General features: G+C 39.7%; 5 non-coding genes and 2 pseudogenes across 5 annotated transcripts; all 7 read right to left on the bottom strand.

Annotated features, from left to right (window-relative positions):
* Nucleotides 1-1,640: 1,640 nt before the first annotated feature.
* Nucleotides 1,641-1,762, bottom strand: LOC144514970 (5S ribosomal RNA). Its single transcript, XR_013501650.1, has one exon. It is a non-coding gene; the product is annotated as a 5S ribosomal RNA (ribosomal RNA).
* An 883-nt stretch (nucleotides 1,763-2,645) lies between these two features.
* On the bottom strand, nucleotides 2,646-2,764 carry LOC144514964 (5S ribosomal RNA). The gene has a single exon (XR_013501646.1). It is a non-coding gene; the product is annotated as a 5S ribosomal RNA (ribosomal RNA).
* Nucleotides 2,765-3,643: 879 nt separating this feature from the next.
* Nucleotides 3,644-3,761, bottom strand: LOC144514966 (5S ribosomal RNA; annotated as a pseudogene).
* Nucleotides 3,762-4,634: 873 nt separating this feature from the next.
* LOC144514968 (5S ribosomal RNA) lies at nucleotides 4,635-4,755 on the bottom strand. Its single transcript, XR_013501648.1, has one exon. It is a non-coding gene; the product is annotated as a 5S ribosomal RNA (ribosomal RNA).
* An 874-nt stretch (nucleotides 4,756-5,629) lies between these two features.
* On the bottom strand, nucleotides 5,630-5,749 carry LOC144514967 (5S ribosomal RNA). Its single transcript, XR_013501647.1, has one exon. It is a non-coding gene; the product is annotated as a 5S ribosomal RNA (ribosomal RNA).
* An 881-nt stretch (nucleotides 5,750-6,630) lies between these two features.
* On the bottom strand, nucleotides 6,631-6,751 carry LOC144514969 (5S ribosomal RNA). Its single transcript, XR_013501649.1, has one exon. It is a non-coding gene; the product is annotated as a 5S ribosomal RNA (ribosomal RNA).
* Nucleotides 6,752-7,633: 882 nt separating this feature from the next.
* On the bottom strand, nucleotides 7,634-7,742 carry LOC144514965 (5S ribosomal RNA; annotated as a pseudogene).
* Nucleotides 7,743-8,077: the final 335 nt, after the last annotated feature.

Here is an 8,077-nt window from a genome sequence, read left to right as displayed (position 1 = left end):
TTTCATTTGTTTTGTTCCATATTTATTCATTCATTTAGCCTGCTGCCGTATATGTATTCTTACATGTATGTATTTCCATGTTTATTTTTTCATTACTGTAATTATTTCCTCAATTCTTTGAACTTTTACTCCTTTACTCAGACTTCTGAGTGACTTGTCGCTCTTCCTCGCAAATTCTGCATGAGGGATCCAAAATGTAGATATCTCTCTGATTTCCAAAACTATCCAGATCGGCACAATCTGAAGAACAAGAACAAACGCAATTCATGGTCAAAGTGCATGAACTCCTACTTGAATTGTTGAACACTGTGAGGTTTGTTTTGTTTTAGCTTTTAATTAAAGATGTTGCTTCCAGGTATGCCTCCGTACAGCTTTCCTTGTCAGCTCTGTCTCCAGCAAAGGGAGAGGAGAAGCGCCTCTGGCGATGTAGAAATGAGGCTAGAAACCACTGTCTTTGTCTTTCTAAGCTCAATAGATGGGCACCCGTTCAAAGCAGCGTTGAAAGGAATGGCAATTCAGTGTGTTTTCAACCCTTTGTTGAACAGAAAGTGGCATCTAGTGAGCTCAGAAAATGAAGACGAGTGCATTTGCTTTTTGCTTCACTTTGACCATTGCTAGCGCCTCTCTGCTGACGGAAAAGAGCAGCTGCTACAGCACCGGGCATTCCCGAAAACACCGTCTCCTACCTGGCACCGATCTGCCCGACCCTGCTTAGCTTCCGAGATCGGACGAGATCGGGCTACGTGGTCTAGGTGGTATGGCCGTAAGCGAGTGTACCAAGTGAAACAAGCTATTTAAAGACGATGAACCCCAGAGGTTCTCAAAACTGTTGAAGACGCAGTTTGGGGTTGAGGAGTACTCAACTACATGTAATCACACTAGTAGTGCACCTATACATTTTGCAGTAGCTCTCTGGTAGTTCAACTACATTCATCTTCGAACCAACAAGTTGAATTGCTTTTTTTGCTCTCTTTTTTCGGTACTGTACTAACACTGCTGTATTTTTTTGCCATTCTTTCATTTGTTTTGTTCCATATTTATTCATTCATTTAGCCTGTTGCTATATGTATTCTTACATGTATGTATTTCCATGTTTATTTTTTTCATTACTGTAATTATTTCTCAATTCTTTTGAACTTTACCTTTACTCAGACTTGAGTGACTTGTCGTCTTCCGTAAATTTGCATGATCCAAAAATGTAGATATCTTTGATTTCAAAACTATCCAGATCGGCACAATCTTGAAGAACAAGAACAAAGAATTCATGGTCAAAGTGCATGAACTCCTACTTGAATTGTTGAACACTGTGAGGTTGTTTATTTTAGTTTTAATTAAAGATGTTGCTTCCAAAAAAAAGTTGCATCCTCCGTACAGTTTCCTTGTCAGCTCTGTCTCCAGCAAAGGAGGAGTAGCGCTCTGACGATGGTGAAATGAGTTTGCAGAACCACTGTCTTTATTTTCTAAGCTCACTAGATGGCAATCTCTGTTCAAAGAAAAGGGTTAAAGGGAATGGCAATTCAGTGTGTTTTCAACCCTTTGTTGAACAGAAAGTGGCATCTAGTGAGCTCAGAAAATGAAGACAGTGTTTTTGCTTTGCTTCATTTGACCATTACTAGCGCCTCTGCTGACGGAAAAAGAAAAGCTTACAGCACCGGGTATTCCCAGGCGGTCTCCCATCCAAGTACTGACCCGGCCCGACTCCCTGCTTAGCTTCCGAGATCGGACGAGATCGGGCGTGTTCAGGGTGGTATGGGCCGTAAGCGAGTGTACCAAGTGAAAACAAGCTATTTAAAGACGATGAACCCCAGAGGTTCTCAAAACTGTTGAAGACGCAGTTTGGGGGTTGAGGAGTACTCAACTACATGTAATCACACTAGTAGTGCACCTATACATTTTGCAGTAGCTTTCCTGGTAGTTCAACTACATTCATCTTCGAACCAACAAGTTGAATTGCTTTTTTTTGCTCTCTTTTTTCTCGGGTACTGTAATTAACACTGCTGTATTTTTTAAGCATTCTTTCATTTGTTTTGTTCCATATTTATTCATTCATTTAGCCTGTTGCTATATGTATTCTTACATGTATGTATTTCCATGTTTATTTTTTTTCATTACTGTAATTATTTCTCAATTCTTTTGAACTTTACCTTTACTCAGACTTGAGTGACTTGTCGTCTTCCGCAAATTTGCATGATCCAAAATGTAGATATCTCTGATTTCAAAACTATCCAGATTGGCATAATCTTGAAGAACAAGAATATTCAATTCATGGTCAAAGTGCATGAACTCCTACTTGAATTGTTGAACACTGTGAGGTTGTTTATTTTAGTTTTAATTAAAGATGTTGCTTCCAAAAAAAAAAGTTGCATCCTCCGTACAGTTTCCTTGTCAGCTCTGTCTCCAGCAAAGGAGTGAGTAGCGCCTCTGAGCGATGGTGAAATGAAGCTTTGTAAACCACTGTCTTTATTTTCTAAGCTCAATAGATGGCAATCTCTGTTCAAAGAAAAGGGTTAAAGGAATGGCACTCAGTGTGTTTTTCAACCCTTTGTTGAACAGAAAGTGGCATCTAGTGAGCTCAGAAAATGAAGACAGTGTTTTGCTTTGCTTCATTTGACCATTACTAGCGCCCTCTGCTGACGGAAAAGAAAAGCTTACAGCACCGGGTATTCCCAGGCGGTCTCCCATCCAAGTACTGACCCGGCCCGACCCTGCTTAGCTTCCGAGATCGGACGAGATCGGGCGTGTTCAGGGTGGTATGGCCGTAAGCAAGTGTACCAAGTGAAAACAAGCTATTTAAAGACGATGAACCCCAGAGGTTCTCAAAACTGTTGAAGACGCAGTTTGGGGGTTGAGGAGTACTCAACTACATGTAATCACACTAGTAGTGCACCTATACATTTTGCAGTAGCTCTCTGGTAGTTCAACTACATTCATCTTCGAACCAACAAGTTGAATTGCTTTTTTTTGCTCTCTTTTTTTCGGTACTGTAATTAACACTGCTGTATTTTTTAAGCATTCTTTCATTTGTTTTGTTCCATATTTATTCATTCATTTAGCCTGTTGCTATATGTATTCTTACATGTATGTATTTCCATGTTTATTTTTTTCATTACTGTAATTATTTCTCAATTCTTTTGAACTTTACCTTTACTCAGACTTGAGTGACTTGTCGTCTTCCGCAAATTTGCATGATCCAAAATGTAGATATCTCTGATTTCAAAACTATCCAGATTGGCATAATCTTGAAGAACAAGAATATTCAATTCATGGTCAAAGTGCATGAACTCCTACTTGAATTGTTGAACACTGTGAGGTTGTTTGTTTTAGTTTTAATTAAAGATGTTGCTTCCAAAAAAAAAGTTGCATCCTCCGTACAGTTTCCTTGTCAGCTCTGTCTCCAGCAAAGGAGGAGTAGCGCCTCTGGCGATGGTGAAATGAAGCTTTGCAAACCACTGTCTTTATTTTCTAAGCTCACTAGATGGCAATCTCTGTTCAAAGAAAAGGGTTAAAGGAATGGCAATTCAGTGTGTTTTTCAACCCTTTGTTGAACAGAAAGTGGCATCTAGTGAGCTCAGAAAATGAAGACAGTGTTTTGCTTTTGCTTCATTTGACCATTACTAGCGCCCTCTGCTGACGGAAAAAGAAAAGCTTACAGCACCGGGTATTCCCAGGCGGTCTCCCATCCAGTACTGACCCGGCCCGACTCCTGCTTAGCTTCCGAGATCGGACGAGATCGGGCGTGTTCAGGGTGGTATGGCCGTAGCGAGTGTACCAAGTGAAAACAAGCTATTTAAAGACGATGAACCCCAGAGGTTCTCAAAACTGTTGAAGACGCAGTTTGGGGGTTGAGGAGTACTCAACTACATGTAATCACACTAGTAGTGCACCTATACATTTTGCAGTAGCTCTCTGGGTAGTTCAACTACATTCATCTTCGAACCAACAAGTTGAATTGCTTTTTTTGCTCTCTTTTTTCGGTACTGTAATTAACACTGCTGTATTTTTTAAGCATTCTTTCATTTGTTTTGTTCCATATTTATTCATTCATTTAGCCTGTTGCTATATGTATTCTTACATGTATGTATTTCCATGTTTATTTTTTTTCATTACTGTAATTATTTCTCAATTCTTTTGAACTTTACCTTACTCAGACTTGAGTGACTTGTCGCTCTTCCGCAAATTTGCATGATCCAAAATGTAGATATCTCTGATTTCAAAACTATCCAGATTGGCATAATCTTGAAGAACAAGAATATTCAATTCATGGTCAAAGTGCATGAACTCCTACTTGAATTGTTGAACACTGTGAGGTTGTTTATTTTAGTTTTAATTAAAGATGTTGCTTCCAAAAAAAAGTTGCATCCTCCGTACAGTTTCCTTGTCAGCTCTGTCTCCAGCAAAGGAGGAGTAGCGCCTCTGGCGATGGTGAAATGAAGCTTGCAAACCACTGTCTTTATTTTCTAAGCTCATCGATGGCAATCTCTGTTCAAAGAAAAGGGTTAAAGGAATGGCACTCAGTGTGTTTTCAACCCTTTGTTGAACAGAAAGTGGCATCTAGTGAGCTCAGAAAATGAAGACAGTGTTTTGCTTTGCTTCATTTGACCATTACTAGCGCCTCTCTGCTGACGGAAAAGAAAAGCTTACAGCACCGGGTATTCCCAGGCGGTCTCCCATCCAAGTACTGACCCGGCCCGACTCCCTGCTTAGCTTCCGAGATCGGACGAGATCGGGCGTGTTCAGGGTGGTATGGCCGTAAGCGAGTGTACCAAGTGAAAACAAGCTATTTAAAGACGATGAACCCCAGAGGTTCTCAAAACTGTTGAAGACGCAGTTTGGGGTTGAGGAGTACTCAACTACATGTAATCACACTAGTAGTGCACCTATACATTTTGCAGTAGCTCTCTGGTAGTTCAACTACATTCATCTTCGAACCAACAAGTTGAATTGCTTTTTTTGCCTCTCTTTTTTCGGTACTGTAATTAACACTGCTGTATTTTTTAAGCATTCTTTCATTTGTTTTGTTCCATATTTATTCATTCATTTAGCCTGTTGCTATATGTATTCTTACATGTATGTATTTCCATGTTTATTTTTTTCATTACTGTAATTATTTCTCAATTCTTTGAACTTTACCTTTACTCAGACTTGAGTGACTTGTCGTCTTCCGCAAATTTGCATGATCCAAAATGTAGATATCTCTGATTTCAAAACTATCCAGATCGGCACAATCTTGAAGAACAAGAACAAAGAATTCATGGTCAAAGTGCATGAACTCCTACTTGAATTGTTGAACACTGTGAGGTTGTTTGTTTTAGTTTTAATTAAAGATGTTGCTTCCAAAAAAAAAAGTTGCATCCTCCGTACAGTTTCCTTGTCAGCTCTGTCTCCAGCAAAGGAGGAGTAGCGCCCTCTGGCGATGGTGAATGAAGCTTGCAAACCACTGTCTTTATTTTCTAAGCTCAATAGATGGCAATCTCTGTTCAAAGAAAAGGGTTAAAGGAATGGCAATTCAGTGTGTTTTTCAACCCTTTGTTGAACAGAAAGTGGCATCTAGTGAGCTCAGAAAATGAAGACAGTGTTTTGCTTTGCTTCATTTGACCATTACTAGCGCCCTCTGCTGACGGAAAAGAAAAGCTTACAGCACCGGGTATTCCCAGGCGGTCTCCCATCCAAGTACTGACCCGGCCCGATCCCTGCTTAGCTTCCGAGATCGGACGAGATCGGGCGTGTTCAGGGTGGTATGGCCGTAAGCTGAGTGTACCAAGTGAAAACAAGCTATTTAAAGACGATGAACCCCAGAGGTTCTCAAAACTGTTGAAGACGCAGTTTGGGGTTGAGGAGTACTCAACTACATGTAATCACACTAGTAGTGCACCTATACATTTTGCAGTAGCTCTCTGGTAGTTCAACTACATTCATCTTCGAACCAACAAGTTGAATTGCTTTTTTTTGCTCTCTTTTTTTCGGGTACTGTAATTAACACTGCTGTATTTTTTAAGCCATTCTTTCATTTGTTTTGTTCCATATTTATTCATTCATTTAGCCTGTTGCTATATGTATTCTTACATGTATGTATTTCCATGTTTATTTTTTTCATTACTGTAATTATTTCTCAATTCTTTTTGAACTTTACCTTTACTCAGACTTGAGTGACTTGTCGTCTTCCGCAAATTTGCATGATCCAAAATGTAGATATCTCTGATTTCAAAACTATCCAGATTGGCATAATCTTGAAGAACAAGAATATTCAATTCATGGTCAAAGTGCATGAACTCCTACTTGAATTGTTGAACACTGTGAGGTTGTTTGTTTTAGTTTTAATTAAAGATGTTGCTTCCAAAAAAAAAAAGTTGCATCCTCCGTACAGTTTCCTTGTCAGCTCTGTCTCCAGCAAAGGAGGAGTAGCGCCCTCTGGCGATGGTGAAATGAAGCTTTGCAAACCACTGTCTTTATTTTCTAAGCTCAATAGATGGCAATCTCTGCTCAAAGAAAAGGGTTAAAGGAATGGCAATTCAGTGTGTTTTCAACCCTTTGTTGAACAGAAAGTGGCATCTAGTGAGCTCAGAAAATGAAGACAGTGTTTTGCTTTGCTTCATTTGACCATTACTAGCGCCTCTGCTGACGGAAAAGAAAAGCTTACAGCACCGGGTATTCCCAGGCGGTCTCCCATCCAAGTACTGACCCGGCCCGAATCCCTGCTTAGCTTCCGAGATCGGACGAGATCGGGCGTGTTCAGGGTGGTATGGCCGTAGTCGAGTGTACCAAGTGAAAACAAGCTATTTAAAGACGATGAACCCCAGAGGTTCTCAAAACTGTTGAAGACGCAGTTTGGGGGTTGAGGAGTACTCAACTACATGTAATCACACTAGTAGTGCACCTATACATTTTGCAGTAGCTCTCTGGTAGTTCAACTACATTCATCTTCGAACCAACAAGTTGAATTGCTTTTTTTTGCTCTCTTTTTTTCGGTACTGTAATTAACACTGCTGTATTTTTTAAGCATTCTTTCATTTGTTTTGTTCCATATTTATTCATTCATTTAGCCTGTTGCTATATGTATTCTTACATGTATGTATTTCCATGTTTATTTTTTTTCATTACTGTAATTATTTCTCAATTCTTTTTGAACTTTACCTTTACTCAGACTTGAGTGACTTGTCGTCTTCCGCAAATTTGCATGATCCAAAATGTAGATATCTCTGATTTCAAAACTATCCAGATTGGCATAATCTTGAAGAACAAGAATATTCAATTCATGGTCAAAGTGCATGAACTCCTACTTGAATTGTTGAACACTGTGAGGTTGTTTGTTTTAGTTTTAATTAAAGATGTTGCTTCCAAAAAAAAAAAGTTGCATCCTCCGTACAGTTTCCTTGTCAGCTCTGTCTCCAGCAAAGGAGGAGTAGCGCCCTCTGGCGATGGTGAAATGAAGCTTTGCAAACCACTGTCTTTATTTTCTAAGCTCACTAGATGGCAATCTCTGTTCAAAGAAAAGGGTTAAAGGAATGGCAATTAAGTGTGTTTTCAACCCTTTGTTGAACAGAAAGTGGCATCTAGTGAGCTCAGAAAAATGAAGACAGTGTTTTGCTTTGCTTCATTTGACCATTACTAGCGCCCTCTGCTGACGGAAAAGAAAAGCTTACAGCACCGGGTATTCCCAGGCGGTCTCCCATCCAAGTACTGACCCGGCCCGACCCTGCTTAGCTTCCGAGATCGGACGTGTTCAGGGTGGTATGGCCGTAAGCGAGTGTACCAAGTGAAAACAAGCTATTTAAAGACGATGAACCCCAGAGGTTCTCAAAACTGTTGAAGACGCAGTTTGGGGTTGAGGAGTACTCAACTACATGTAATCACACTAGTAGTGCACCTATACATTTTGCAGTAGTCTCTGGTAGTTCAACTACATTCATCTTCGAACCAACAAGTTGAATTGCTTTTTTTTGCTCTTTTTTTTCGGTACTGTAATTAACACTGCTGTATTTTTTAAGCATTCTTTCATTTGTTTTGTTCCATATTTATTCATTCATTTAGCCTGTTGCTATATGTATTCTTACATGTATGTATTTCCATGTTTATTTTT

The sequence above is a fragment of the Sander vitreus genome, unplaced genomic scaffold, assembly GCF_031162955.1.
Source record: "Sander vitreus isolate 19-12246 unplaced genomic scaffold, sanVit1 ctg817_0, whole genome shotgun sequence".
Taxonomy (NCBI): domain Eukaryota; kingdom Metazoa; phylum Chordata; class Actinopteri; order Perciformes; family Percidae; genus Sander; species Sander vitreus.
The sequence above is the reverse complement of the archived record's forward strand: the minus strand, read 5'-3'. Positions and strand labels throughout refer to the sequence as shown.